Source organism: Megalobrama amblycephala, linkage group LG19, assembly GCF_018812025.1.
Source record: "Megalobrama amblycephala isolate DHTTF-2021 linkage group LG19, ASM1881202v1, whole genome shotgun sequence".
Classification (NCBI taxonomy): domain Eukaryota; kingdom Metazoa; phylum Chordata; class Actinopteri; order Cypriniformes; family Xenocyprididae; genus Megalobrama; species Megalobrama amblycephala.
In genome coordinates, this window is record NC_063062.1 from 33,005,244 (window position 1) to 33,020,946 (window position 15,703).

Here is a 15,703-nt window from a genome sequence, read left to right on the forward strand (position 1 = left end):
GTCCGTCCAAGGAATCCCGCTTCTGACACCAAAATTGTTGCGGCAAAAATTAATTAGCTGACATCACTAGTAAGAGACAAACCTTAGGAGAATTCACTTTATAAAGATTTTATTTCTTGCAAGAAAGAGTCCACAGTCGACACAACCATACAATGTCTGCCCCGAGTGTGAACTAAGGACACAAGAGAACCCACAAACATTTATACCCCCAATGTTTGAGCAACTCTTCTCAGTACTTTTCCATACAGGGTAAAAGTGACAATACACATACACAAATGGCTTCCCCTTCTGTCTTAGAACTAATTTAATTAACAAGCAGGAAACACAATGGTCCCCCTTCTGTCTTAGAACTTATTTAAATTATCCGATACCCTAGGTTCGGGAAAGCTATCAGTTTGGGTGTCTCACCATTACCCCCTGGGTTTCAACAGACGCTGTGTCTGTTGAGCTCAGAGAGGTGTTTTGCATAGCTGAAGCAGATATTGACTTCTGTGTGAACTATTAAATTTTTCCCCAACACCATCACAAACACACTGTAAAGATTTTGGAGGTCAGATCTCAAAATTTTATGTTGACTTAATTGAAATATATGAAGTATGGATGTTCATTTTGCATCCTTTGTTCTTTTTTGTATAGCCCAATAAAAATAACTTACACAATTATAAAATTTATCATATTATGGTCATATTACCCACCCCTTGCCCACCCGTACATACCAGCTGATATACCATGTAGGCCTAGTCTTGATTTAGGTGGTTAATCTGCATTTGAAAGTTTGAAAGGGTTTTAAATCTAGCTAATCAAGTAAAATTACTCAAAATCAAGTAATTTTAGCATGCCAAAGTCAACTTTAATCATATAAAACATAATTTCCCAACAGCAAAATTATGGCCAGTGAAAATGCTTAACTTTGGAAAACCACTAGCCACAGTGGCTGGTGAGCAAAAAAGTTAATGTCAAGCCCTGGCTAGGACACATTTTTCAATATTTATGTCACTTTTTCAAAACTCTTCACTCAGTTCTCCAAACCAGCTTTCAGCTTCACAGCAGTTAATTTCACATTCAGAATGCACTAAAACCACCAAAACACTTCAATTATGTCTCAAATCATGTCTTTTTTTTTTTTTTTTTTTGCTGTTCAAAATTCACTGCAGTTTGTTACAATGTTCATGTTTACATTAGTGTACAAAATTATTTCTTTATTAAGTTTTATTAAGTTTCCCCTTTTGTATAGATGATGAAAATGATGAAAGACTGACATGTAACTGTTCAGCTACACCTAATTGTTTTGATAGTATTTCATTTTTTTTAGATTTGGAATATATTTCAATATGATACTACTGTAGAAATGTTGCAAATTTTTGTCTAAATAATAACTGTGCGAATAATTATGAAATGTGTCCTATAGTGATTGAAAAAACTGTAATAGTAGCTGTAAATGTGGCCTTATTTATCATTCAAAATTAGTGTTAAACACATTTACACAAACACATGTAGATGGTCAAAGTATCACTGCCTCTATAGGATCGTTCACACCACCATCCTGAGTGACTAAAGACACAGAATGATAATATGCAGTGAGAAAGTCGCAGATACTAAAAACTTAATGAGTTAAACTCTTTTTGTTTAAGATATAATTTAAAACCATGGTCTAAAGATTGAATGATTTGGCCATAACTCATTATTATCCTTGATATTCTAAACATAGGTAATTTCGTGTGTATTTAGAATTGAGCTTGCGGCACCAACCCCCACTGACAATTTACATTTCAATAGGCTTCAAAAACCAGTTTTGTCACAGGTGAGGTACAGGCCAAAAGAGCTTACTAACTACAAATATTGTTACCAATGTCTAAGAATCTGTGGAACTTCACAAATAAACTAGAGAAGATTCTGGGATTTACCAAAATTAAATTAAAAAACAATTTTATCACCACTAGGATGCATTTCTGTTTAGGATAACTGAGTGAAGAGTTTTGAAAAATTACCTAAAATTACCTAACCAACTTTCAGCTTCACAGTAGTTAATTTCACATTCAAAATGGACTAAAACTACCAAAAACACTTAATTTATGTCTCAATTCTTCACAAGACTAGCAAAAGTTCCCCCCAACAAACACACTTTGTCACTCATAAAAAAAAACAACAACAACAAAACAGGAGCATTACACAATGTTTTCTTTTGTACTTCTTTACAAAACAAAAATAACATTATCTATTGTTTATAATTCACAGTAGTTTATGTTACATAATCCATGTTAAATTAGATGGTGATGAAACAAAGACTAACACTTGTGTAGGTGTTCAGCTTACATGTAATTATTTTGATTGTATTTGTTGTTTTTTAGATTCAGAATATATATCAATATGGTGTTACTGTAGAAATGTAGCAAATTTCAGTCTTACTCATTTTTGTGTTGTGTTAGGTCTTTAATTTATGTTGAACAGTTTTGTAAAGAGTATGTAAGTATGTGTAAATTGGCCTGTATAGAACATAAAGCTTTGGTGATGTTTGTGTCTAAGTGAGAAATGAATTGTATGTTACATGACAAAAAGTTATTTGTCATGTAACAAACTGCAGTGAATTATAAACAGTAAAAAGTGTCAATCTTGTTTTGTAAAGAAATTTTACAAAAGAAAACATTGTGTAATGCTCCTGTTTTTTGACAAAGTGACAAAGTGTGTTTGTTGGGGGAAACCTTTTCTAGTCTTGTGAAGAATGACATGATTTGACACATAAATTAAGTATTTTAGTAGTTTTAGTGCATTTTGAATTTGAAATTAACTGTTGTGAAGCTGAAAGAAATGTGTCCTAGCGGTGGTAAAAATTGTTTTAATTTAATTTGGGTAAATCCCAGCACCTTCTCTTGTTTATTTGAGAAGTTCCACAGGTTCTTCTACATTGGTAACAGTATTGGTAGTTAGTGAGCTTGTTTGTCTGTACCTCACCAGTGAAAAACTGGCCCTTTTGAAGCCTAGTGTATTGAAATGTAAAGCGGGGGTACACAATCCAAACCCAATCCTGAATACACATGAAATTACCTGTGTTAAAATATCAAGGATGAGTTATGGCCAAATCATTCAATTTTTTTGACTACAGTTTTAAATGGTCTTTTAAACAAAGAGAGTTTGTTTGACTCATTATTTTTTTTAGTTTTGTCTGTGTGAATTTCTCACTGCATCCAAATCTTTAAGTTGATTTGGAGCTTTTTCAAAAATTATCTATGCTATCATGTCTGCTATTTCATAAAGAAACCTTGCTGCCATTTATGCAGCACTGTAACACTACAGAATTTGTAGTGTCTTATGCACCCAGTACACCAAACCAACTTTTAAGCTTCACAGCGATTAATTTCATATTCAAAATGCACTAAAACTACCAAAACACATAATTTCTCAAATCAAGTCATTTTTCAAGAACACTAGCAAAAGTTTCACCCAACAAACACACTGTGTCACTCATAAAACACTATCGACAGACATTATACAATATTTGTTTGCTGTTTTTTGCTGTTCAGAATTCACTGCAATTTTTTACATGATGTTACAGTAAAATTGTTCCTCCTAGGTTTCCCCTTGTGTATAGACAGTGACTTAAGAAAATTTTCTAGACATAAATGTTTTTTTCTGGCCATGAAACTGTTTTTGCGAAAACAAGCAGTAATGACGCCAACATTTTAGATACGAGTGAAGATTTAAAATTCTCTATTTCAATTTCAAGACCACATCAAAAACCACAAGCCTAATTGATATAAATGTAAAACATTATTAAAGACAAGTAAACAGTCAGTAATAAAATTATTATCCAAATGATACAAATAAAATGAACCGTCCTTTTCAGGTTTTTCAGGTAGGTCTAACAGTAGTTTTCAGATACAGGAATTAAATAAAGAAAGGAAATGTAATATAACACTGCATAGCCTTCAATGTAAACTAAACATCTTTATTAATGAATACTTATTAAAGTTACAAAAGTTATTCAGTCAACAGAAGTGAGGGATAATTTTCTTTTGCCTTTGTTGTTTGATTAACATTAAAAACACAGACAATGCATGGATCTAAGATACTGATACTGTATATTAAGACCTAACCAACTATGTTTACTGGGATACTCACTATTTTTTGACATATTTTTTATTAATCTGTCCACTTAAGAGCAAAATGTCATGCAAGACAGCTTAGTTAAATATTTGTGGGCTGTCAAGAGATACTGATTTTTGGGCATGCGCTTGTTTGCGCACACAAAACTTTTCTCACAGCACACAAAATGAGCTCCCTTTTGTGCCTTCTTGCACTTGAATATTTAAATGGTCAAGGCTTAAACTCTCTTGATGATGCAGCGCTGACCCATCAACTGTCCCAATTGTTGTTTATGTTTGTTCACGTTCATGCTTTGTTAGAATTCATAAAAATGCTACCAGCCAACTGGCGTGTGACACCGTTTTATACGCTCACCAGCACCAATTTTTACTCACATTTGGCGGTTGGGCAAGTATTAATATTAGGCCTTGTCTATATGTACATGCTTTTTTTCAAAACTGTTCAACTTAAGTTCAAACCCGAACATAATATTACATTAAATAAGACATCAGTTTGATATATTTCTTTAGTAATATCATACTGAAATATATTTTCAGAATCTAAAAAATGATCTATCAAAATACTATCAAAACAATTAAATATTGCTGAACATCAGTGATAATGTACTCATGTCGTCAGTGATAATCTGATAATATTTAGTTTATCTAGTTGTCATAAAACCAGACAATACATAAAGCCTGCTGTTTAAAAATCAAAATTCTACGTTTTATGTTGATTATTGCATCTAAGTCTTAAACAGTTGGCTCAAATTAAATTAACCCTCTACCGCATAGTGTTGCCATATGGCAACATACTCTTTGTGTTCATTTCCTTGCCACTATCTCTTTAAGAGAACATTCTTGTTTTTTTGTTGGTAAGAGAAGACCTTAGTTTAGCCAATGATGTGCTTTGGTTAAGTCACATGCAATTTTTCTGTGGCACGATTTTCTGACAGACTGCCGACTCTTGTCGGTAGTTGCTGAAAGCAAACTAAAACGTCAGTAACAAACAAGGACCCGCCCATGTCACATTCACAAAAAAATCTCAGGTAAGTTATGATGACATATTCACCACTCAAATTTTTTTTTATGAAATTAGTTTTTGGTAAATCGATAAAATGTCTGCGCAATAATGCGCAATAATGGAATGGCTTTATTAGAATAGGTTAGCTAGCTAGCAAAGGCCAGCTGCAGTCTGTTAATATGTAACAATAAATTATTGTTAAATTATTAAATAAACATTAATGCTAGTGATATAATGTTGATTAGTCGTATGTTAAGGACTGCCGTGGCATTTGTATTATGGATTAAATCAACATCAGAGACCTACCACCACAGCCAGTACTACTGGCCCAAGTGTATTGTTAGGGTGAAGTGCACCAAATATGATGTGTACCTGTGTATGATGTGCACCTCTGAAAAAAAATGCTTTTTAAAGTTTCGTACAGAAAAAAGGTGAAGTTTCAAGGATTATGGGGGATTTATGTTCATAACCTTCCTCTCATAAGATTGTGTAATGTTTAATTTTCATGAACTGCAATGTTTATGGTTTTATGTCAGTGTTTTATGATACATGATGAACAGTATTAGACTTGTTATTAACTGTCTATGTTTGCAATTTAAATAATATTCACAAAAAACGTAAAGAATAAATAAAAGCACAAGATTGTGAAAATAAGTATAAGGTGTTGTTTATATTTACTGCTAAAGCTTATAATAGCACCAATTGATTCAATACAAACAACATTTCTGTGGAAAAACATTAACTATATACACTTACACTTATTTTAATTTACTTCCACTATTGTACGTTGTTGCCATATGGCAACATATCATAAAGTACCTTAAAATAATATTTTTTTTCCAAATTTATTTATTTATTTTTTTTACAGCACTTTAAGTTAAGCCATTCTAAGAAAAGAAAAAGAGTCAAATATTTTTTTTTTATAGATTTATCATAATGTGTGCGGTAGAGGGTTACATTTTAAAGTTGATATGAAACTAAAAGTTAATTGAGCCAACACAATTTTGCAGCAATGCTGAAGTCAATATAAAATTTGGAGATCTGACCTCCAAAATCTTTACAGTGTGTTTGTGATGGCAAGAAATGACAAAGCAACCATCGCACTTTACCATCTAACAGGGGACTCTAACAGAGTCAATTTGTTTAACAGAATGACTGTTCATTATATAAAGTGATGACCTGCAATTGTTACCTTAAAGTGCTATTTCTGCTTGATTTAACCCCTAAAACTTTTTTTTGTTGGTATATACTGATGTGTGTTCATTGGTTTATTGACCACGGTTAGTTTGTTAATGTTAAATAATATTTTGATGTGAAAAAAAAAATGAGTTAGTTTACCTTTTTAGGTTATCATTTTTTATTCATCATTCTATGCCCAATTCCAAACAAGTTAAAGTGTACATGGTGAAGTTCAGAAGCAGCAGCATGTGCATGTTTAGTGATTTCACTACACAAAAGGACACTGGTCCCCTGTTAGATGGTAAAGTGCAACCCCTGTTTGGTTGCCTTTACAACCTTTATATCCTTGTCCTTATTTTGGATCAAAACTCAGTTTTATGTTGATTTCATTAAAATCCTCAGTTGGATCCTCAGAAAAAAAAAAAAAAGAGTTCATATTAGGGATGACCATAATTAAACGACAGTAAGACTTTTGACCGATTAATACCTGTAGTAAACAATTTAAGTAATTTTTAAAGTAATATGCTACACATATCAGTCAAAATTGCATTTTTTAAGAGGAAAAAAAGATAAGTTGTCTATGTTATTTTAACATTCAGAAATGTAAAATATGTATCATTTACAAATGAACACCAAACAATATGTTATTTTATCAAATAAAAAAGATAAAATGTGCTGCTTTATGCTGCTATTTGCACATGCAAAACTAAACTTGTGGTATTTTAATGGGTGACAGACACTTATCCATTATAATTTAATTATAATTTAACCTTCTAATCTTTTCAGTTAACAAATAATGATCAGTTAAAGGGCATCGACTGTCAGTCAGGAAAAAAAACATCCAAAATGAACATCCCTACTTCAATTCAATTGTCAAAAAAAAATGTTGAAATCTGAACTCCAAAATCTTTACAGAGTATTTGTGATGGTATAAAATGCTGAAGCAATGAAACGTCTCGGTTACAAAGGTAACCCTCATTCCCTGAAGGAGGGAACGGAGACGTACGTCGGACAGACCGACGAATAGGAATCTCGCTAGAGAGGCCAATCTACTTCGAGTGTAACTAAAACGAGCCAATGCACATTGGCATGCAATCATATGCATCAGCTGCTCGCCTCGCAGCGCGGGTATATAATGAGCAGCAGGTGCGTTGCATCTTCAGGTTTTCGCTGAGGAGCCGAACCGGATAGGCGGCAGCATCAGCGGGGTACAGCGACTGTGGCGACGCGACGTACGTCTCCGTTCCCTCCTTCAGGGAACGAGGGTTACCTTTGTAACCGAGACGTTCCCATTCAGTCATATAGGAACGAATAGGAATCCCTACCAAAGCGCCACAGGAGCTGCCCCCTTCCAGCGCTCTGTTGTAAGCCACCTGAACCCCCTTGCCTGAGGATGGTGGGACAGGGCTAACACAGAGAGAGTCGATCACTGCTGTTCCCCAAAACCCATTCAGTGAGACTACTGGATAACGCTGGGAAAGCGTACCCTTTCGCTGGGAAAGGAACGCTGCGGAAGCCACATCCTTCCCCAAAGGAGTTATGTGGAGAAGTACATATGGACTAACCCTGTAGGGCTGTGCTACATATGGAAGAGCTGGGGTGACTCCAACCCGATGAAGGGTAGGTTCTCCCAGAGGAAAAGACACGGGCTTCGTTTAGGAGCAACCGTGGAACCAACCATATGGGATCCCCGTAGGGTCACACATATGGAACCCAGCCTAAACCGGTTCTCAAGGATACAACGGAGTATAGGCCTGGCGCCAGACGCTCCGCCACGTCGGCTGCCGAAGGGATATCGGAGGACTCGACAGGGTCTGCCTTGTAGGGACTCTCTGGAGAAAAGAAGCGCATGTAGCGCAGCAAGCCGACACTAAGCCGGGGCCTCTCCGTGCCTCTGACCTGTGGCTCGACACGGGAGGAGACCGGCTCGACACGAAGGCTATAGTATCTAGCGAACGTGTTAGGTGTCGCCCAGCCCGCAGCTCTACAAATGTCTGTCAGCGAGGCGCCACGAGCCAGCGCCCAGGAGGATGCGACACCTCTCGTGGAGTGAGCATGCAACCTGAGCGGGCAGGGCACGCCCTGAGCTTGGTAAGCCAGGGCGATGGCATCCACTATCCAGTGGGCCATCCTCTGCTTGGAGACAGCCTTTCCCTTCTGCTGGCCTCCATAACAGACAAAGAGCTGGTCTGAGGTCCTGAGGCTTTGGGTTCTGTCTATGTACAGTCGCAAAGCGCGAACTGGACAGAGTAAAGCCAGGGCTGGGTCTGCCTCCTCCGAGGGCAGCGCTTGCAGGCTCACCACCTGGTCCCTGAAGGGAGTGGTAGGAACCTTGGGCACATAGCCAGGCCGGGGTCTTAGTACCACGTGGCTATCACCCGGCCCGAACTCCAGGCACGATTCGTCGACCGAAAATGACTGCAGGTCCCCTACCCTCTTGATGGAGGCCAATGCAACCAGCAGCAAAGTCTTCATAGACAGAATCTTTAAGTCTACCGATTGCAAAGGCTCAAAGGGAGCAATCTGAAGTGCTCTTAGCACCAGAACGAGGTCCCAAGAGGGTATGGAGGGGGGACGAGGAGGATTTAACCGTCTCGCCCCCCTAAGGAACCTGACGACCAGGTCGTGCTGACCAACAGATTTGCCATCTATGTGGTCGTGGTAAGCGGAGATAGCAGCAGTATGGACTTTGAGAGTGGAGGGGGACAGCCTACGCTCCAACCCTTGCTGCAAGAAGGAAAGCACGACTCCGATCGAGCATCTTCGGGGGTCTTCTCGGCGAGAAGAGCACCACTCGACGAACAGGTTCCACTTCGAGGCGTAAGCACGTCTCGTAGACAGTGCACGTGCCGAAGTGATGGTGTTAAGTACCTCAGGGGGTAAGTCACCTAGAACCTCCGCGTCCCGTCCAGGGACCAGACATGGAGTTTCCAGAGGTCTGGACGCGGGTGCCAAAGAGTGCCCCGTCTCTGAGAAGGTCCTTCCTCAGAGGAATGGGCCAGGGAGGGCTGTTGCAAGGAGTGAAAGTTCTGGGAACCAGGTCTGGTTGGGCCAATAGGGCGCAACTAAGAGGACCTGCTCCTCGTCCTCCCTGACTTTGCACAGGGTCTGTGCAAGTAGGCTCACTGGGGGAAACGCATATTTGCGAAGGCCCCGGGGCCAGCTGAGTGCCAGTGCGTCTGTCCCGAGTGTTCCCTCGGGCAGGGGGTAAAACAACTGGCAGTGGGAGGTTTCCGGTGAGGCAAACAGGTCTACCTGAGCCTCTCCGAACTCTCTCCAGATCAGCTGGACCACCTGGGGGTGGAGTCACCACTCTCCTGACAGCTCAGCCCGTGATAGTTCGTCGGCCACATGGCTCAGCACACCAGGGACAAGAATGGCACGAAGCGACCTCAGACGCTTCTGACTCCAGAGGAGGAGATGGCGGGCGAGTTGCGACATGCGACGGGAGCGTAGACCACCTTGACGGTTGATGTACGCAACGGTCGCAGTGTTGTCCGTACGGATCAGTACATGCTTGCCCCGTAGCGGCCCTTTGAGGCGGCTCAGAGCAAGACGTACTGCTAGCAACTCGAGGCAATTGATGTGCCAATGCAGATGGGGTCCCGTCCAAACCCCTGACACTGCATGCCCGTTGTACGTGGCAGCCCAGCCGGTGGCAGGAGCATCTGTGAATACCACAGCATGCCGGGACACTTGTTCTAGGGGCACTCCTGCCCGGAGAAACAAAGGGTCCGACCACGGACTGAAGGCTTGGCGGCACTCCTGAGTGATTGGCACCCGGAACGTGCCGCGTTGCCACGCCCATCTCGGGACTCGGCCGAGAAGCCAGTGTTGAAGCAGTCTCATATGAAGCAGACCAAGCGGGGCCGCCATATGCCCCAGGAGCCTCTGAAAGAATTTCAGTGGGACCGCTGTCCTGCCATTGAACGTATTCAGGCAGTTCAACACCGACTGAGCACGTTCCTCTGTGAGGCGTGCTATCTGTTTGACCGAATCCAGCTCCATACCGAGAAAAGAGATCCTCTGCACAGGGGAGAGTTTGCTCTTTTCCCAGTTGACCTGAAGACCCAACTGGCTGAGGTGTCTGAGCACCAAATCCTTGTGTTCGCACAACTAACCCCGGGACTGTGCTAGAATGAGCCAGTCGTCGAGGTAATTGAGAATGCGTACACCCTGTTCTCTCATGGGAACAACTGCTCCCTCTACGACTTTCGTAAAGACGCGGGGAGACAGGGCCAGCCCGAAGGGTAGGACTCTGTACTGATATGCTCGACCTTCGAACGCAAAGCGCAGGAATGGCCTGTGTCGCGGAACAAACGAGACATGGAAGTACGCGTCCTTCAGGTCGATCGCTGCAAACCAATCTCGGGGACGGATGCACTCAAAAATGCGCTTCTGCGTCAGCATTTTGAACGGTAGCTTGTACAGGCTCCGATTCAAAACTCGCAGGTCCAAGATCGGTCGTAACCCACTGCTCTTTTTGGGTACAATGAAGTAGGGACTGTAGAACCCTGACCTCATATCAGCTGGAGGGGCCGGCTCTATCGCGTCCTCCGCCAGTAGGACTGCGATCTCCGCACGCAAGACAGGGGCAACGACATCTTTCACTGTAGTGAAGAGGACGTCCCTGAACTTGGGGGGATGCCTGGCGAACTGAATCGCATAGCCGAGCCTGATGGTCCGAATGAGCCAGCAAGACGGACTGGGGAGCGCTAACCAGGCTCGCAGAGACCGTACAAGCGGGACCAAAGGGACCATCGGCGTACCCGCAGCGGGGCAGCGAGGTGGAACACAGGGACGCGGCTCGGGGGGCTCTCTTTGTGAGGCGGCCCGAAGCGGCGTCACAGTGTGCTAGGCAACACTTACCTGGTTCCACGGATGGACAGAGGGAGCAGTCGAGGCTTTGGCTGCCCGCTGCTCGCTGCTGTCCGCTGGCGACAGAAGAGGGGGATGAGAGTGGTGAGGTTTTTCTCCTCCCACTGCTCTCCAAACCCTCTTCAGACCTGGAAATGGAGGAACTGCTCTTTTAATTTTGGGTACCGCTGCCTCTTGGGTCAGTGGTGGAACAGAAACAAACCCGATAAAAGGATTTACCACCCGGCCCTCCTCCAGGGGTGGAAGAGCAGCCCCACCCATCTCTGGGCCGCCCGTCTCAGGGGTGATTCTCACCAACCACTTAACAGCTGCAGAGACGGGAGGCGTCATCTCCCCGCAATGGACACAGCAGAGCCTGCTGGGCCAGACCTTTTTTTTTTTTTTTTTTTGCAGGGGACGACACCCTTGGCGACGAGCAGACCGAGGGGTGGCCCAAGAGGAACTCAATGGTTTGTCGTGGGAAGCTCCCCGATCCGCTACTAACTGAGGAGAACCGCTGGGCTCAGTCCTCGACAGTGTCACCGAAAAGGCCACCTCGTAAGATGGGAGCATTGAGAAAGCATTTAGCTTGACAACCTCTCGCACTTCACAAGGTAAGCCAGGGGGCACTTCTGGACCACTGAGGTGGACATCGTCTGGCTGAGGGCCTGCGACGTGACTTTGATCACGGTTAGTCAACAAGCGCAGCTCAACCCCAGCACAGAACTACCCTCATGCAAAAAGAGTGCCTTGGCCTCACATGCAGGGTGGGTGTGGTCTGTGTACAGCCACCCCATCCAAGAGGGTAGTGAGAGAGGAAAAACTTATGCAGATTTTGGCACTTTTGGCATTCCATATTTATGGCACCAACATACCCCCATACTGCCAAGTTTTCCATGCACATCTGGAAGACCCAGGAAAGCATGGCTGTAAACTCCGAATCTGAGTCAGCATAAGCACACACCATTACAGTGGGCAGCGTCACCCTCATTTCCAGAGCATAACAGCACTCTCTCCGATGCTGCAATCGACGTCTGTGCCTCAGCTGGAGCTCTGAATGAAATGCTAGGTTCCCCTATGAGAAGGACCAGCAATCCAATCCAGAAACTGCACAGCTTGCAATGCGCTAGAGAGGGAGGGGCCCTAGGGGGTTGGTTCCCCGAAGGAACCCCTCAACCTCATGTCACCCAAGCAATATCAGCAAAGTAGACCTCTTCTGGTGCACCAGAGAGGGCGCTACAATGGAGATTATGCAAGGGAACCGCGCATCTAGAGCGCCGAGCGAGCGCTGGGTTGCCGTGACAACCCGCGCTGCAGCCCGGCAGCTCGATGGCACACGACACGCAGAGGAGCGAGAGGTTTGCTCTCGCTGACCTCAACAGAGGGAACTCAAGCTTCCCGGAGAAAGAAGAGTCACGACCGGCGTGTCGACGTGATCATGTTCTCATATGAAAACATGAAACACCCACGAACATCGTTTCAACACGCGCCCAGACATGCGAAACAGTGATCGTGGCCGTCAGTGAGGACAGGAACGACCGCATCCAGAAACACAAGTAGGATGTCATCTTTAAAAAGACGCAAATCTACTTGTGTAAGCTCTTTCAGGGACTTTACTCTTTTAAAAGTGCTGAAGCACGCAGGGGAACGGCCGCCACAACACAGACAGGGATTGTGTGTAGCCTGTCGTGTGCTCTCTCTCTCTCTTTGAAGGCGCTCACTCTTACTAGCCGTAAAAACGGCTTTTCAGCGCTCAAAAGCGCACCGTACCGGCCGTGAGAACAGCCTTCTGACGCTGTCAAAACAGCTATTTGCTCAAAAACGGCAAACGAAACAAAAACAGAAAAAGAGAGGACTTCAACCCCGCTGCTGTGCTGTTCGCCCGCACTCGGAAAAAAAGAGAAGTTCAGCCAAAAAGCTTGACTCGTCTTCTAGCAGACACTTGCTTGCAGAGAACAGGAACAAACACCGTTCAGCTCCGAAGCGAAAAGCTGAAGATGCAACGCACCTGCTGCTCATTATATACCCGCGCTGCGAGGCGAGCAGCTGATGCATATGATTGCATGCCAATGTGCATTGGCTTGTTTTAGTTACACTCGGAGTAGATTGGCCTCTCTAGCGAGATTCCTATTCGTCGGTCTGTCCGACGTACGTCGAACGTGACCGACTGAATGGGAACAGATGTCGCAATGCACAATCTAACAGTGGTCCAAAGGCATTTTGTTTAATCATATCAATATTCACTGTATAAAGTGGTCACCTGCAATTGTTACATTAAAGAGCTATTTCTGCTTGATTTAACCGATAAAACTTGGTTTTGTTGTTATAAATGAATGTATTCAGGTTGGTTCAGCAAGTTTAGTAACTGACTTAACAAAATTAGTTAATTTGCCAATAACAGGTTACCATAACAGTTACAGTAACAGGCTACCATATTTTTTTATTCACAGTTCCGTGCCCATTTTCACACAAGTTAAAGTGTACATAGTAAAGTTAAGCAGCAGCAACATGTGCATGCTATAGTGATATCATTACACAAAAGGACACTGGTCCCCTGTTAGATGGTAATGTCTGACACCTATTTGGTTGCCTTTACATTTAGCAATATTTTGTAATCTGATTAGCTCTGTTTGTAACAGTAATGTTCATAATAAAACTAAAACACCAGTTCACATAATTTAATTGAGATAACTGACAATTTTGCAGCAAGTCAACATAAGATTTTGAGATCTGACCTCCAAAATCTTTACAGTGTGTTTGTGATAGTAAGAAATGGCAAAGCAACCAAACAGATCTGGCAATTTACCATCTAACAGGGGACTAAAGGTTGCCTGGAAAATCCAGCCTCACCACTGTACCAGCGAATGAGTCTGGTCAGCCATTAAATCAATTCGATTTCTAGGGCGGAGCAAATCCGAGCAAACAGGAAGCGGAGTAAACCAATCAGAGAAGGGCAGATATGACGTTAGCAAAGCGACAAGAGAGTCAACAGCGAAAACTGACAACTCCTAAATAACTGGTTTGTAAATAATGTAATACTTAATTTAAAAATGATAAATTGATTATTAATAAAGTATGAAAATACAATTATTATACACATTATAGATATGCTTATAAATCAAGAATAAAGCAATTATAGCTGTATTTATAAACTACTTACTAATGTCTATTAATGCTTTATAAGTGATGAAATAACTATTAACTAATACTTAACTAATTCTTCATAGTGTGCAGTTATTATAAAGTGTTACCAACAAAATATGTTAATTTAGATGTTATTATTTTTATTCATCATTCAATGCCCAATTCCACACAAGCAAAAGTGTTCATGCTAAAGTTAAGCAGCAGCATTTGCATGTGCAGTAGTGATTTCACTACACAAAAGGACACTGGTCCCCTGTTAGATGGTAAAGTGCAAATAGCAATATTTCATACTGTTCATACTTACTGTTTACTGTTGTATCCCATATAACTAAATATAATATATAATAATAATGCTATCCATACAAACCCAGACACTTACAACAAACCTAAAAGACTTCTATGTCAAGGTCAAAGTTCAAAATTTTAGGTTGACTGTTTTATTGAAAATTTTCAGTTGGTTCAACCAAAGTGCCTGTGTAAGAAAAGTTCCCATAATTTGATTAAATCAGGTGAACATTTTCAATGCAGTTGATATAAAATTTTGAATCTTCACCTTAAATAGTGTGACACCTGTTCAGTTGCTTTGTTTTGTTTTTTACTTTGGTTGATGACAGTTGTATTTAATTTTATACTGGATGAGTATATATTTGAAATAATGTTTAAAATGTCAATTTTAAATAAAATTTCATATTAATGTAATGCAAAGTTTGAACCCAAGGGCACGGAGTGATAGTAGCAGTATATCTGTGAATCGTAGTTCATCTTCATAATGCCATCAATGAAATGCAGCACCCCGACACCAGCAGCACTCATGCAGCCCCACATAAGGACACTGCCACCACCATGTTTCACTGTAGGCACCATGCATTTTTCTTTGTATTCCTCAGCTTTGCGACGCCATACAGTTTTGAACCCATCAGTTCCAAAACTATTAATCTTGGTCTCATCACTCCAGAGTATAGACCCCTTAAAAATTTGTAAACATTGCAACGTTTCCTGGTGGGCGGGGCTTAGCTGGAGGCAAAAAGAGGCGCTGGACGCAATGTTGACAAGCATAAGCTAGCACGTTTTAGGAGGGATTTATTAAACAGGGATGAAGAAGAAGGTTCGGAACTGTCTGAATATGTACATTGACTGACTTGACCGTGACAGCTATTTTTGTAAATTAACTCTCGCGAATGGAAGCAGGCTGCCTGGCCCGTATGCCATACGGCCAGGGAGTGACTTGGGTAAAGTTGGTTTTATTTTCGCACATTCGGACATCTGTATTCAATAGCCTTGTTAATCACATTACATTGGACATTCAGTGGACATTCACAAGTAAATATGCCATTAAAACAATACTTGCCTATTTTGATCGACTGTGAAAAATGTTGTAAGTTGACAATCGTTGGTTGTCAATATCATGTCGCTGCTTAAA